The 14,926-nt window shown below is 40.9% G+C and overlaps 1 protein-coding gene across 11 annotated transcripts in view; it reads left to right on the plus strand.

The window, feature by feature from the left end:
• Positions 1-14,926, plus strand: part of DLGAP1 (DLG associated protein 1) — a 2,415,981-nt gene that overhangs the window by 1,576,664 nt on the left and 824,391 nt on the right. For all 11 annotated transcript variants that reach the window (XM_069219941.1, XM_069219948.1, XM_069219940.1 and 8 more), the window contains one exon: positions 8,030-8,115. The gene's annotated coding sequence lies outside the window, so the exon portion shown is untranslated. The remainder of the gene's footprint in view (positions 1-8,029; positions 8,116-14,926) is intronic.

The following is a 14,926-nucleotide window of genomic DNA, read 5'->3' on the forward strand; positions in this document are numbered from 1 at the left end:
ACTGTATTACTGTGTGTGTTTGTACAAATACTTAACACATAGTCTCTGAGGTAAGCCTATCTGCTCATGCCAAGATACCAAGGGGGTGATCGGGGGTTAACTGGGTGTGATTCTCCTTTACCCTGACTGGAGTGAGGGTCCTTGCTTGGACAAGGGCTAACCTGACTGCCAACCAAAGACCCCATTTCTAACACTAATCCTTTATTAAAGACTTTAAGTTCAATGGAAGTGAGAATTCTTTTGGATGGATTCACTACTAGCTCTTCTTTGGTGGTGCCCGTCCTCGGCTCCTGGTTACCATCTGGGGTTCTTCTGTTTCCCATTGAACTTGTTTGCCTCTTCCTCTGTCTGGCCTCTTGCCCAAAAAGGACTGCAAGGCATAGGAATGTGGGGTTCATCTGAATCTACAGGGCCTCAGAGAAACCAAGGAACTACAGCAACAGCTCAGTATCAGAAGGCTACAGCAGCGATGTGGAATGGAGAAGGAATACAAACCAACACTATGTTATGGGCCTAATTATGAGTCTGGTCGGCACTAGACTGCCAGACTCGCTGTGGCTGTCTGGACCGCTGCTGCTGTGGCTGTCCGAACACCACATTGCCACCGCCAGGGTACCGCTTTCTCTGCCTCTGTCTCTGCACATGACATGGGCAGTGCAGGGGTCCCCCTGCCCAGCACCCTCATAATGCGCACTGTCTGCTGTGCGCATTACGAGGGTGCTGGTGCCCCCTATGGGTGTCAGCATAGCAGCCGGCTCAATTACAAGCCGGAAACAATGCTGCTGCCACTTTCCCACTGGGCTAACGGGTGGAAACCTTGGTTTCCATCTGTCAGCCTAGCGGCAAAGTCATAATGGGTCTGGCAGGGAGGTCGCCACTACAGTGACGCCCACCCTGTCGGAGTTTGTGGGACAGGTTTTCTCATCCGCCAAACTCATAATTAGGCCCTATGTCTCCATTTACATATTAACAACCTCGAATATGGCAACCTCTGCCCTACCCATTCTATCAACCCAACCCCTCTAAAAGTAGCCTTTTAAAACAAGCCTCAAGCCTGCCATTTCACCCCGTAGTGCTGTTTTACACTGCCAATGACTTGGCCTGGCAAAATTTGCCAGGCCTAAATCTTCCTTTTTATTACATATAAGCCACCCCTAAAGTAGGGCATAGTGCATTGTATAAAAAGGTAGGTCATGTATTTTACATGTTCTGTAAGTGGAAAACTCCCTACTATGAGGCCTGTGTCTCTGATAGGAAAACAATGGGTTATCCTATTACATTTAACTGGCACTAACCACTAATTGGGAACAGGTTGGAATGTCATGCTTAAACTCAAATGAATTGTAATTTTAAATGCTCTTTAATGGTAAAGTTGGATTTTAGATTACAATTTTTAAAAAGCCACTTTTAGAAAGTTGGTATTTTCTTGCCCTAAACTCTCTGAAGCCTTCTACGAGTTTCCAGCTGCCTTAGACCGTTAATTGTTCCTTTGTTAGGAATGTGTATTGGGTTCAGACAGTGGACTATATAAGACATGGGTGAAGCTGGGAGAGGGCCATCCTGCCAGAATGGGTGGGGCAGAGCCGTTTCCTGCCATAATTACCTTTCAAAAGGCTGCCTTCAGCAAACTCACAAAATAACTTAACACCAGTCTTTTTTCACCTCAGACTACTTGGATCTTGGGTAGAGGAAGAACAGAGAAGGAAGAAACTTTCCAGATCCAGATGTGAGGATGGTCTAGAGTTTTCCCCCACTTCAAAGGGTGGCACCAGGTGTAAGGAAATGGACCTCCTGAGATACTCCTGGACTTGTGGAAGAATTCAGAAGGACTGCCTTGTGTTCCAGATGACTGTCCTGCTGCTTAAGGCCTGTCTTGTTTCTCATAGGATTGCCCTGCTGCAACCAGAAGACTACCCTGCAGATTGAGGCTTGCCTTGTTTCCCAGAGGACTGCTCTACTGCTTGATACCTGCCTTGTTGAAGAAGCACTTTACCATCCCCTAATTCCCAAGCTGACCTCCTGTTCAGAGCTATAGGGATTCAACAAGCTCCGGAGGCCTCCCTGCAACTGCTCAAATGACCTGCTGCAACTGGTCCTGCCTGGACCTGCAACTAGACCTGACTGGACCTGCAACTGGACATGCCTGAGCCCCGCTGGCCTCTGCTGGAGTGAGTTCTGTATCCCCATGTGGTGCCTCCCCAGGTCCTGGAACCTTGGCTGGCATCAATTGAGCTCCTCCTGTGAAATCCTGAAGTTTTGAACTCTGCTCCCTGGACTTTGAGAAGGTAACTTTTTCAGTGGGACTAACCTGGTCCCTGTAGCCAATCCCCACTTCATGGCGGTTAGCCTGAACTTGTGACTTTGTCCTAGTCTAGCGCGACCATATACCCACAGTTACCCATTTCTGCTTCTGGATACAATTTTTACTTAAACCTTTAAAATTGCATATCTCTGGTTCTCCTTATGGGATTTGTGTTGCTTTAGTCTCACTTTATTTATTATGTTTTACTCTACTTTTCTAAGTTGGGGTGGGATATCTCTCTTTTTTTCACTTTATTACTGTTTATGTGCTGCATAGATAATTAAAATTAACACATCACCTCTAAGTTAAGCCTGACTGCTTTTGTGCTGAGATACCGGAGGATTAAGCACAGGTTAATTTAGTGACTTTTGTGGTTCACCCTTACAAGGACTGTTATGGTTGTTGCTTGAGAATGTTTGTCATCTCCTCAATCAAAACCCCAATTTCTTATGACTCCAAAATACAATTCACAAACCTCTGACCAAAGATTTTTGACCCAGTGTGGAGAACTCTGCACATGGAGGCATAGATTTTAGTAGTAAATGTGGGAGAGACTAAGGTGAGTGATGAAAAATGGGGAATAATAACTAGTAAGAGAGTAAGCTTTCAAAAATGTAAAGGATAGGTTTAAGGAGGCACATGTCAATGCAAAAACACACCCAGAAATGTGCAATACAATTTCATTTCACAAAATAAACACCTACTTCTACTACACGAATGGTAGTGACAAAACAGGTTGAAATGTACTCCAGCCAAGCATTGGAGTAAGTTGAGGGCCACACATGGGCAACCACTGGCATTTTTATACACTTCACCATAATCAATGTAAGCAAGTAATAACACCAACAACATATTGGAGTAGGTGTAAAATAAATGATATGTTATTTTAAATATGTTTTAAATATATTCAACATTAGGATCAAATTTAATTGTTTTTTGTAATTTAATATAAATATGTACTCCACAGTTAAATTGTAATTTAATTGAATTGAAATAGCAACTTAAACTAAAATTGATTTTGAATAATGTAAACATAAAACTTAATTTGCAACCAAGCTTGAATTACATTTAACAGTAGATTGTGAAAATATTCATCTAATTAATATTAATTAATGTAAAATATATAGAAAATATTAATTTAAAATATAATTCGATATGATGTTAATTTTCTCTATTACTATCTAAACTGAGACATCTAACCCAGGGGTAGAGATCTCCACAAACAGATAGAAAATTAATGGTCGTGGATTTGGTTGTGGGAGACTCCACTCCTGGAGAACCTTAAGTCTAAATACATCTAGGCAGAGATCTCTGTAGGGAAGTGGTAAATTTACCTTTGTGAGGAAGGCCCTCTGTGCGCACAAAAACTAGTGCGTACAAGCTGCGGTTCCTGTATCACAAAGTTGGTGTTCTATAGTATCATGAATATCATGAAATGTGTTGTTTTCTTTATTATACGCAGCGGTGACAATTTATTTCAAAGGAAATGACTTGCTGCTTGGCAAGAGTCTCCTGGTGTGCATGAAAAAGCGCTCTTAAGACATTAACGTACTAGTATTAGTAATAAATATTAACGTTATCGTTCCTTCTCCTTTTAAGTCCATGGAGGAATTAGTTTGGCGCTCTGACATCGGATATGCTTTGTGTGCTTCTTTTTATTCGCCACGCCGGGAGAGTACTTTCAATTACAGGAGAGATGCTTTTCATCAGTTTTGTCGACTGACCCAGAAACACACCATGCTTACAGGCTGGCACTTATTCTCCCGTCGACACCTGCACGCGCCACTCGATCTCTGTAAGCAGGAGGTCGCCTTTTTATACAACTTTAAAGCACTTAATGCCTCGCTTTGGGGAGGTGGGTCATGCATTTTTAACCAGTCGCCTCAAGCCGCCACTTCTTAGGGTGTATTTCTTTTAAACAGCAGTACAAAATGTGCTTCTTTACTTCGGTGGCACTAGCAGCTTTCGCTGAATAACTAAACATTTTGTTGAAACCCCGTTCCCCGTGGGTGCTTCTTGTCTTAGCTTATGTTTTTTTGCAGCGTGTTCATTTGCATAGAAGTTAGTCCTGGCGCTTGGTAACATGTGAAGTGAGAAGCCATAATCATATGCATTACACTGCTACTCTGCTCAATTCACAACAGTACCTTTAAAAGTAACAAAACCTATTCAGCTACAGCTTTTCTTCTGCGATTTGAGTAAATCCAAGACTTTAATTGGATCCCCAAAATTCGAAAGAATACTCAATTAAATCTCATTTCCAGTGCGGTAAATTGTCACCCCTCCCTATTTGAAACACTCATATTCTGTCCTCTAAGCTAAACTGACCTCTGTAATGGAGACAGGAGTTACCGTATGGCAATCGGGTGTATGGCCAAGTTCATTCTCAACTATCCATGTTTGAACCTAATATTCAAGTCTTGGCTCTCTCCTGAAGATATGCATGTCACTGAGCATCAGCACAAAAACACACAAGTAGTGCGATCAACAGCTGCCTGTGTTCTGGCTGTTCTTGTTATCACGCGCATGTGGTAAAATTTTAAAGTGTGTGATGTGGTGTAATGGCGTAATTTTGGTAATTTTGCTTTACAGGGGTAACATAAACTTCACAAAGTTAGGCAAATTACATTGGTGCGATTAAAATTTTACCCAGCAATTGTCTACATGACTCTGGATATTGGACCAACGGGAATCTTTTCAACCAGTTGTCCTCATTTGACCAAGAGCCCCACTAGACACGTCTGACCACCCAGCAGCATTACTCAGATAGTAACATTTTCCCTATTGGCTGATTTTCAGAGCAAAAATAAAATCCTTCCTGAGACAAACACCTCCCTTTTACCCAACCAAATGTTTTTAATGTAAACCATATGGGAGGCCTAGTTCCAGTTCATCTCTCTGGTGTACACAATATATTCTTCTTTGATACTTTTACTTTTCAAATAGACTTTAAAGAAATAGTTTCTTCTCATAAATTCAAGTGGGATTATTTTTCTTTTTGTCATAAATTTGTGATACTTTTAGCAATGTTCTTAATTTTTAAGTGCTTTGTAGGTTGGGTTTCCTGATAGCACCATATGTATTTCCACTGGAAATTGTTTTGCTATCTGATGAAAGATAACAAAGTTATCCCCTAGTAAACAGGCGTACCTTTTATGAACTGGCCTGTTGGACATAGCCCACCAGACCTCCCCTTCCCCCTCCTCTCCTCTCCTTTATGCAGGCTGAAGTCGTTACCTGTTTAGCCTGTGGACAGTTGTGAGTCCAATTAAGGTGATGCCCCCAACTTCTGCACTTCTACAACCTAGGAAAGGGGATGATGGGGCCGGCAACAAAGTACCAAAGAGATCTCCAGGCTCTTATCTTGATGCTAACTATTGTATCATCTTTCACATTACCTCAACCTTGAGTTGTAGAGAACAATAATGTCTACCATTACTGCATGGTGCGTGATGCACTTGCCTGAGTGGAAGGGGGCGATTTTACTCAAATGACTTCTTTTTTTATTTCATATGTAAGTGATGAGTAGGAACAACAGGGGAGCTTCTTTGTACTTCTATTCCCCCTCATCGTGTATAACAAAACTACAAATGGTAAACTTTGAACAAAATTCAATATCCAAAAACTAGAGCAGTGAAATTGACATGCACGGAGAACATGAGGAAATGTGTGCCCAAGGTAATAAAAAAGACACAAAAAAAAACACAGAGAAAGATCACCCAATTGATCTTAGGGGAAATATTTAATTGCGTGCACGCAGTCGGCAAGTATGTCCAATATTTTTAAGAATAGAATATTAACTCTGAATTTTAATTACGGCTTTCTCTTTATAAACTTTGTCATCAATTCAGTTGGATAATATTTCTGCAGGATTTCTGTGGGGGTATGAAAGTAGTTGGTTGCATTTGTGTAAAGAGTTGTCCATATAGCTTCGAAAACTCCTGAATGTCCTTGTTCTCCAGAGAATGTAATTAAAAACAGAAGTAGCTTTTGTAATTCGCAATACCCATTTTTATTGTTTAAGCACGGTGTCCCTTTGCAAGTAGTCCCTTCTGGCTCTATATTCATAAACATACTAAAACAGCCCAAGCTACAAATTAGAGAAAACCTCCGCATTACCAGTATTACACTGAAATCTGGCTGCTACGTTTATAGACTTTGGTTGTTGACTGACAACTTGATCAATGAAGTGCACGATGGGCTGAAAGCTTACAAAAAGCAAAATCATCTTCAAAATTGAGCAACAAACTACACATTTCTATGGTGCTGTGAACTTACCAGGTCTAAACGGGTCTGTGTCCCAAGGTTGTTAGTTTTCTATACATGGGCCACCTCTCGGAGCAAGTAACATTGTGTGACAGCTTAAAGTTTGATTTATAACTTACTTCCTAATTTAAGGGTAGAAATGCTAACCAATAAAACAGTTCTTGTCTTTGCATTTACATTTGTATGTGGGTCCAGTAATGCATTCCCGGGCAAATTTGAGAGCATCTGTCTACAAATAATGTGACATATTTACAAGAAAGTGGTGCATCAGTCTCGCTACTTTCTTGCTTCGCCCCTGCCCCACCTAATTACACCTTGGTTGCGCCATATTTACAATACGACACACCATGACAGTCGTTAGGACAATAGTGTCAACATTGTTTATGCTAGTGTGACACTTTGCTGCACTAACGTCAAAATGTTGACGCTAGTGCAGCAAAGCACAGGGAGGCCCATTGATGTAAATGGGTGCATCATTTAAACGCCTGCCCTGAGCAAGCGTTAACAATGATGGAAAAAAATGGCAGAGTGAAATGTATACTTCACTTTGCCATTGTTTCAGACCTCCCTGCGTCGGAACGCCCCCTTGTATACTTTATGCCAGATGCAGGCATAATGTGGTGCAAGGGGCTGCAAAGTGGTGTAATGCAAGCATTGCACCACTTTGTAAATATGGCACAGGGGAAAAGCCACTTTAGTGCCGCCTTAGCGTAAAAAAAGAAACTATGGCAGTGCAAGGTGGCACTAGGGGCTTGTAAATATGCCCCAATGAGTGCAAGCACATCTGCTCCAGCCACGCTCCAACACCTTACACATTCATCAATATTGCAATTGGATGAGATGTGCATGGAGAAACTAATATACACAACAACTTTGCCCATGTGCCATTTGTTTGTGAACACCGGGTGCTAGAAATGCAGATTATTCTACACTGGCGTGTAGAGCAAATTGAGAAAAAATTATGAATCAGGTGTCTTGGGATCAAGTCTGGTTAGACAAAACTATCTAGGTCGACAAGATATTATCATATGTACAGTAACATTAGTACACTGGAATGTTTGGAGCTGATATAAGCTTTCTGCCTCAACATACAAAGTGTATCTTTGTGTTTCTCACATTTTAATTTAGAACATTTTTCCATGGTGGGTGGAATGGATGAATAGCTTTATAGCCCTTCTAAATCAGGTTATGCTGGTTGCTACAGGCCCCCTCCCTAGTTATGGGCCCTTGGTTGCATCTCAGACCTATATGTCAGGTTCTAGGCCCTTAGCCAGTGGTATAGCCCTCTGCTGTGGGTTATAACGCTATCTTAAATCTAAGCAGCAAGTTTCTAGAATATTCTAATGCATTGCCTATGAGAAGTGCAGAACTGTTCACTGTTAACCGCTAGTCTGAATCAAAGAATAACATTTGTCAGAAGTAAGGCCATTATAATAGTCTTTCCTTTTGACTCTTCCACAGGTACGCTAAGATGGCACTGAATTGGAATTTGGGAAATCACTGATAAATTCATCCTAATCCAATGCATTAATGCACGGTGTCGTAAGGTGAGTATAATAAATACCATATTCTTGGTTTTATGAACTTTTTAAAAAAAATATATATATGTGTCATTAAATACGAGGAAGCAATCTGTAACGTTTGATTTGGGTTATGGGAAATGGTAAACTGTTTTAGGGGGTTTTGGCAGTTTACCATAGCTTGTACATTTTTCACTTTTATATATCCACATGAAAATCAAACATTTTGTGACAATTTGTTGCCATCTTCCTTCTTTACCATCAAAAATGTTTTTTGAAGATCTTCTTTGCTAAAAACATCCTATTTTCTTTGCTTCTGCAATATCATTGAACTAGAAACGTTATGCAAAAGCTGCATCCAGAGGAAAATTCTGCATTTTATTTGCAACATGCAGTTATGACTCAAGTAGGCAAGTAGCATAAGTGACGCTCCACAGATCATGTATGGCTTGGATGAGCTATATTAGCGTAACCAGTTGTGAAGGTCATAAAAAAAGTATGGAAACCATGATGTTGTGCACATAGGATGGGGTGAATGAGCATGGGGCGGGGTCAAAGGTGTGGCTAAGAAAACAAAATAGTCTGTCATTTTTTTTAGTCTTTCTCCTTCAGATAATTACATATAATTTAAGGAAGAGATCAAGTGTAAAATAAATGCAAGCTAAGTTTATTTGTGGGAAATGCACTATCATACATTATGATACCTCTATTAGTTAATGCACTACAGAGGTCTGTGTCTGCAACCAGAGAACCACAGAATGGAATCCTGGTTGATGCAGTGGAGAGTAGTGACGGGAGTATCTTTAGTGCTATTATGTCCCAGTCTGGGACAGAAAGCACTGTGAAAATGTAAATCATTCTTTTAAGCTTGCATTACACATTGTACAAAATAGGCTGCTACAAAATGTGCAAAAAGGTTTAAGATAGGAAAAAAGTGCTTCCAAAATTCAGATTTTAGGAGTATTCAGACTGTACGTGGTGCATTTTTTATAACTATTCTCTAAAGCAAACACTGCACAGATCAGATGGCAACTCCCTTGCCATGACATTAAAATGAATAAATATGTTTTATCAGTAAGCCTCAAGTGATTCCATCAATTAAAGTCAATACTGACTTTCAAGTACCCTTTCTTGACCAGTTGTGCACAGTTACATTTCTTTCAGGAAGCAGGCACCCTGGCAAGACGGCTTGTTTAGCTGTCTGCCCCTCCCTTGGTTTCACAGCACAGGAGACTCCTTGCCTTAGACTTCAGCTGAAGTATTTCAACTTTTTAAATGAATGGTCCCAGGGCAGTTCTCTTTTCACAAAAAGTAGGGCTCTGTTTTTCTCAAATTAAAAAAGCATGGGCACGTCGTGCACCTCAGATCTCGCCCACTTTGCTGACTGAGTGTTACCATAATAAAGTTGTACATGGGAAGCCAGTGGAGCTCCTTCAGGTGTGGTGTGTTTTGAGTGCAGTGCAGGAGGCTCAACGTGATTCTGACCACTGTGTTCTGAATGGCCTGCAGCTCTCTGTTGAGTTTTTGTTGCTCTCGGCATACAGGGTAATCCTGTGGTCAAGCTTGCTTGTAGCAAGGGTGTGTGTGTCATGGTTTTCCAGATGCTGGCTGGGATCACCATTATTTTACTGTGCAAAGAAAACCCTTGCCTAGGCAACAACAACTTTTTAGAATACATGATGGACAACATCAAGAATTCTGCAAATCTTTCCTGCTGAAAAAAAAACATTGCTGAAAAAACTTTGTAGGACCCTACTTATGATTTGGTGGTTTATCACAAGTGTTTCTCTGACTTTTATCACACAGTATATTTATCATGGTAGAGGAGAGGCAGCATACACACACACTCAGACACACACATACACACAGTTCATATCATCCTGACCACTGCAGAATAGGGGAAGTGAGCTGTTACAAATAGAAGTACATGAGTTATTGGGGAAACAGCATTGTGTATACACACAGGTATTATAGGGGAAAACATCAGCATTCTGTATAACTCAGCATCCTGTATACCTCAGCATCCTGTTTGCAGAAAGGAGGTAATGTAGGAGCACCTTGATGACAGTAGCACTCGGAAACAACTTCATATTCAGGTAAACAAAGGTGTTAAAATAGAAGTTTTAGCTCAATGACTTTAGCACAAGGAAGTTGAGAGAAAAAGAGCACCATCATGGTTTTATGACAAGGGCTCAAGGGCGATCCAGCATACAAGTACTGAGGTCCTTTATTCAGAATAATTCAGAACCTGATGAACTTTTGTGTAATAATGTAGCAATTGATGGAACTCCCTAATTTATTTTTAATCCTTATATTTACCAGAGTCAGAGATTTTCCTGAACGTGGCCAGTCCTCTTTTTCGCTATATTTAATGGAGTGTGTTTAACCGGGCCCCTCCTGACTTTTGAGTGAAATATTCTAACCACTGAAAAAAACATTCCCATAAACTTTATATCTTGCCCGCATAGACCTCAGTGTCAAAGCAACTATCTGTAGTTATCCATAACTATTCATGTGCAATAAGCATGTTGTCCAACTTCTAATGCTTACAAATTCATGTACTTGCTAATAGTATGCAATAGAATAACTTACCACATTCCATGTTAATTAGCTCAAAACCCCTGTTTTGGGTTGGACAGCTGAATACCTTATGTAGTACATCAGTTACCACATACAGAATGAGTTATTGGCAGTTGAAGAACATATGAAGGTTATCTTCCACTCTACTCCACACTTGTATAGCACACTACTCACCCGTTAGGGTCTCAAAGCGCTGTGTGCATACCGCTGTGGAACCCCTCCTGGCTTTTCCCTGTGAGGCACCCACTCCTGGGCAAACTCCCAGGGTGAAGTCAGACATCCAAGCGCTGTTGTGGAGACTAGGTAAGCTATTGCCCAAGCGCTGTCAGGGCCGTTGTGGATATTAGGCAAGCTATTGGCCAGAGTTACAGAGTGGGACCCATTAATTAGATTAGGCACCGAGGCAAGAATTATCTGGTCCAAGGGAACTGAGCCCAAGACCCACTGAGGCAGGAATTGAACCCTGGTCCCGGGCTAGATCTCTGCATTAGGATCTGCCGCTCTAACCATTGTGCCACACTTCTCCGCCTCAGTCATTGCTAATGCCAGTCTTGGGGGTTGCTGATCTATTAGAAAGCCCTTATGATAGCCAACATGTGTTTAACTCAGGCTAATAAATCAGTGAACGATTTCAAAGCTCAAGTACATTCCTTTAGTCTAGTATTTTCTGATACTTGCATTCACATAGTCTTATCAATCAACGAGGTTCAGTCCTTGTAGAGTCTCTAATGAATCAACTTAATGTGTGTCTCACACTATTTTGAGCTAAACGTGTCTGCTGAACTGTTCATACAAACAGATTCACCTTTGCTAGGCTACACTTGAAGTAAGTTGAATATTCCTTTAACACTAAGTGAAAAAGTTCATGTCAGTCAAAAACCTATCAGTAAGTATTATGATCTCATTGGATGGTAAATGGCGTCTGGTACCTGAGGAGTGTGCATGATTGGTCCATTTCTATTTATGGCACAAGTGTAGCAGAATTAAGTTGTGAAAATGGTTCTTAACTTTCCTCCACATTTCTGCAAACTGGGCATGGAGCAATGCCTGACAGTACCATGAAGGACTGTATGATATATTCTGAAGCACTGTAATTGCAATTCTAAACGACTTTCCCAGATTGTTTGGATTGCACGGGCTGCGGTGAGAATTTCTACTGCCATTTCGGCTGTTAGAGCAATAAAACATGTTCTGAAACTGATCAGTCTTTGCCAGAATACTTGTGCAAAATTGTACCGCACTATTGCAATCTGTGTAATTATGGTGTGTGATTGCGAAGCTGTATTACCACCATGTAATATATGAAAACACAGTATGCCATTGCTGACACCTGTTCATGGATGACAATTCTCCAAAATGCCATGGGTAGTGGAAGTGACATCATGCACCATTTGACCCTATTAATATCACAGGACGGGGTCACAAATGACATTTGAGCTTGAATCTTGCCAGGAAGTGATATGGCATGACCATAAGCCTGATGAAATCACAATAATTGACATCACTCAAGTTTATAATAGTTGCATTTCTAATGTAACAATAGACCACACACAAATATCTATTTTCGATTTCACCTTTAGTAGGGTTCTGGCACGAAACACCTAGAAAAACATTACTCATTTCTCTTTGTATTACATAAAAAACTTTGATAGTCGAAAGAGGATATAGTACCACAACACAGAATAGCACCAAGAACCTAAATTATTTATACCACAGACTGTCATTGTTTAATAGTTCACTAAGGGCCTGATTCAAAAAGGGCCTCCGCGGCCGCGGCAGAGGCCCTGCAGTCATGGCGGCCATCCCTCACTCATGGCGGGACCTACATACTGCAGGTTCCCATTGCAGAGGTCCCGCCACAAGTGTGGGACCCCTTCCAAGACTGTGAGGCCTCCGCAGTGACTGCGGGGCATCCGCTGCAACTTCAGAGGCCCTTTGTGAATCAGGCCCCTACTGTATACAGCAAAGGAAAATGTATTGGTAATCACAGGAGAGCGAATTAAAAGAGATTCTAAAAGAAGGATAATAGTAGTTTTGTCCACATGTATTGTTTGATGTAGATCATCTACTAAAAATAAATTCTGTTATTGGCTTCAATTATTCCTTATTGTTAATATATTTTGATTTATAATCTTTTGCAAGGCACTATGACTCGGGCAAAGCCTAGAGGTGACGTTTTTATTCAAACAATTGTTTCATGTACTCAAAATAATAAATCATAGCAACAACATTTAAAAAAATGAGTTTTTTTTACTTTTTATTTAATCAGAAGAGTGTGCATTTGACTGTTTAATGTATATATTATACAAACCCTAAATTGAGATCACTGTCCCAGTGAAAGCTGCTGAAATAAATCAGTGCTTATCAAGACAGTGTTTACCTGCGGATCTTGCAGTGGTGACTGGTGGTCTTTGAAATTGGTGGAGCGTAATATTTGCCCTAAATCTTAGTGAGAGAGCAAAGTGAGGGAGCTACACATCTTCCCCTTCTCCCTCAGAGAAAATGTTAAAAATGGGAACAAATGGTGCATTTTAAGGCATACCCTTTTCACATAAATTTGCCCAAAAGCCATAGTCTCTAAAAGGGCACTCAATAAAAATTCAATATTAAATATTAATTTCCCTTCACTGTGTAGTTGCTCCTATTATCTTCAAAATATGCCATGGGTGCCCTCGTTAGCCATCAATTACCTCCATTGTGTCAGAACTGGCATTTTGTGATGGGTGCCCTCCATATGCCATTGGTGCAATCTTAGTGCAAAAATTACATATAAGATATGCCAGTGTCAAGATTTTACGTTAATGTCATGCATGTACCATGGGTGACCCTATTGTCAAAAATTACCTTCAGTGTGTCAGGACCTGCATTTTGTCATTGTTGGTCCTCTCCCGTATGCCACGATTGTCCTCACTTATGTCAAGAATTACCTCCAATGTGCCACTGTCAGCATTTTGTCACTGGTGCCCCTCCCCAAGTCAAGAACTTCCTCCAGTATGCCAGTGCTAGCATGTTTCCACAGATACCACTGTGCCAAGTATAGCCTCCTAAATGCTGGCACCAGCAGTTTGCCATGGGCATGCTATATTTATAGTACTCCCTCTAGATTGCAGGTACCAAGTATAATCTCTAGCATGCTGGTGTCACATATTATCTGTACCATGCCAGTGCCTGTTTTTTTGTCATAGGTACTTGTTATGTCATATTTGCCTGCAACAACAAGAATTACCTTCAGTACACCAGAGCCGATAACAGAATTGTGCGCATAATAACACATTGTCACTCATGCTCACTTACATTCACTCACTCATTCTCACTTGCATTTATTCATTTTCGCTTACACTATTGCACTCACGTTTACTATGAATTACTCATTCTCATTCACCCATAATTTCTCACTCTCACTCACTGTTACTCCCACCCAGTTTCACTTATTGTTGCTCCCTTCGAATCACTCATTCCCACTATCTGTGTCTCACTCTTTCTCACTCGGTTACACTTACTGTCACCCAATCTCACTCACATTCTCCAGCACTCTATCACACTGTCAGTAGGTCACACTCATTTGTAATCACTCTTGCTCGCACTCATTCTCCCTCACTCTTATTCATGCATGCTCACCTACTGACAGTCAGTGTCATTCTTTTTAAATCATTACTTATCACTTACCGCTTCCAGTCGCACTCACACGCTGACACATACACACACACATATGCATGCTTGCATCCGCACACAAATTTAAAAGCATTTTCTTTGTTCTTAAGAAAAGGTCCCATTCCAGCAGTTGATGCTCCTTTTTTATTACACAAATAGAGAATAATAGGCTAGTATATATTATTGGTATGGTAATTAAAAGGGCAGAAACAAGGAGGGTGGAATCCTCATGCCCATAAGGACCCCTGTGTTCTTGGTAATGATGTTATCATCTCTGAGGCCAGGGGTCACAAGAGGCGAGCCCAGGCAAGTCAGGGTTTAGCTGTTCAGTCTAAGTAATCACAAATGTCACTGTAAAATAAGCTAGCATCAGTGGAATCTGTGTATCCAGGACTGTGCTATTTAAGTCTACAGAAGACATATGAGAATCAACATTGCTGTTACCAGACACATTTTATTGTGTCTAGGCACTGGATTCGTGTTTTGCAAACAAGCTGCACAAAATCATTTCCACTATCTAGCAGGAACTGTCCCATTATACTTTTATATGTTTATTGAGGTGCATCTACTCTGATAAATGGCTACTCGTGTATGACCCTGTGAATGA

This window comes from Pleurodeles waltl, chromosome 2_2 (genome assembly GCF_031143425.1).
Source record: "Pleurodeles waltl isolate 20211129_DDA chromosome 2_2, aPleWal1.hap1.20221129, whole genome shotgun sequence".
NCBI lineage: Eukaryota > Metazoa > Chordata > Amphibia > Caudata > Salamandridae > Pleurodeles > Pleurodeles waltl.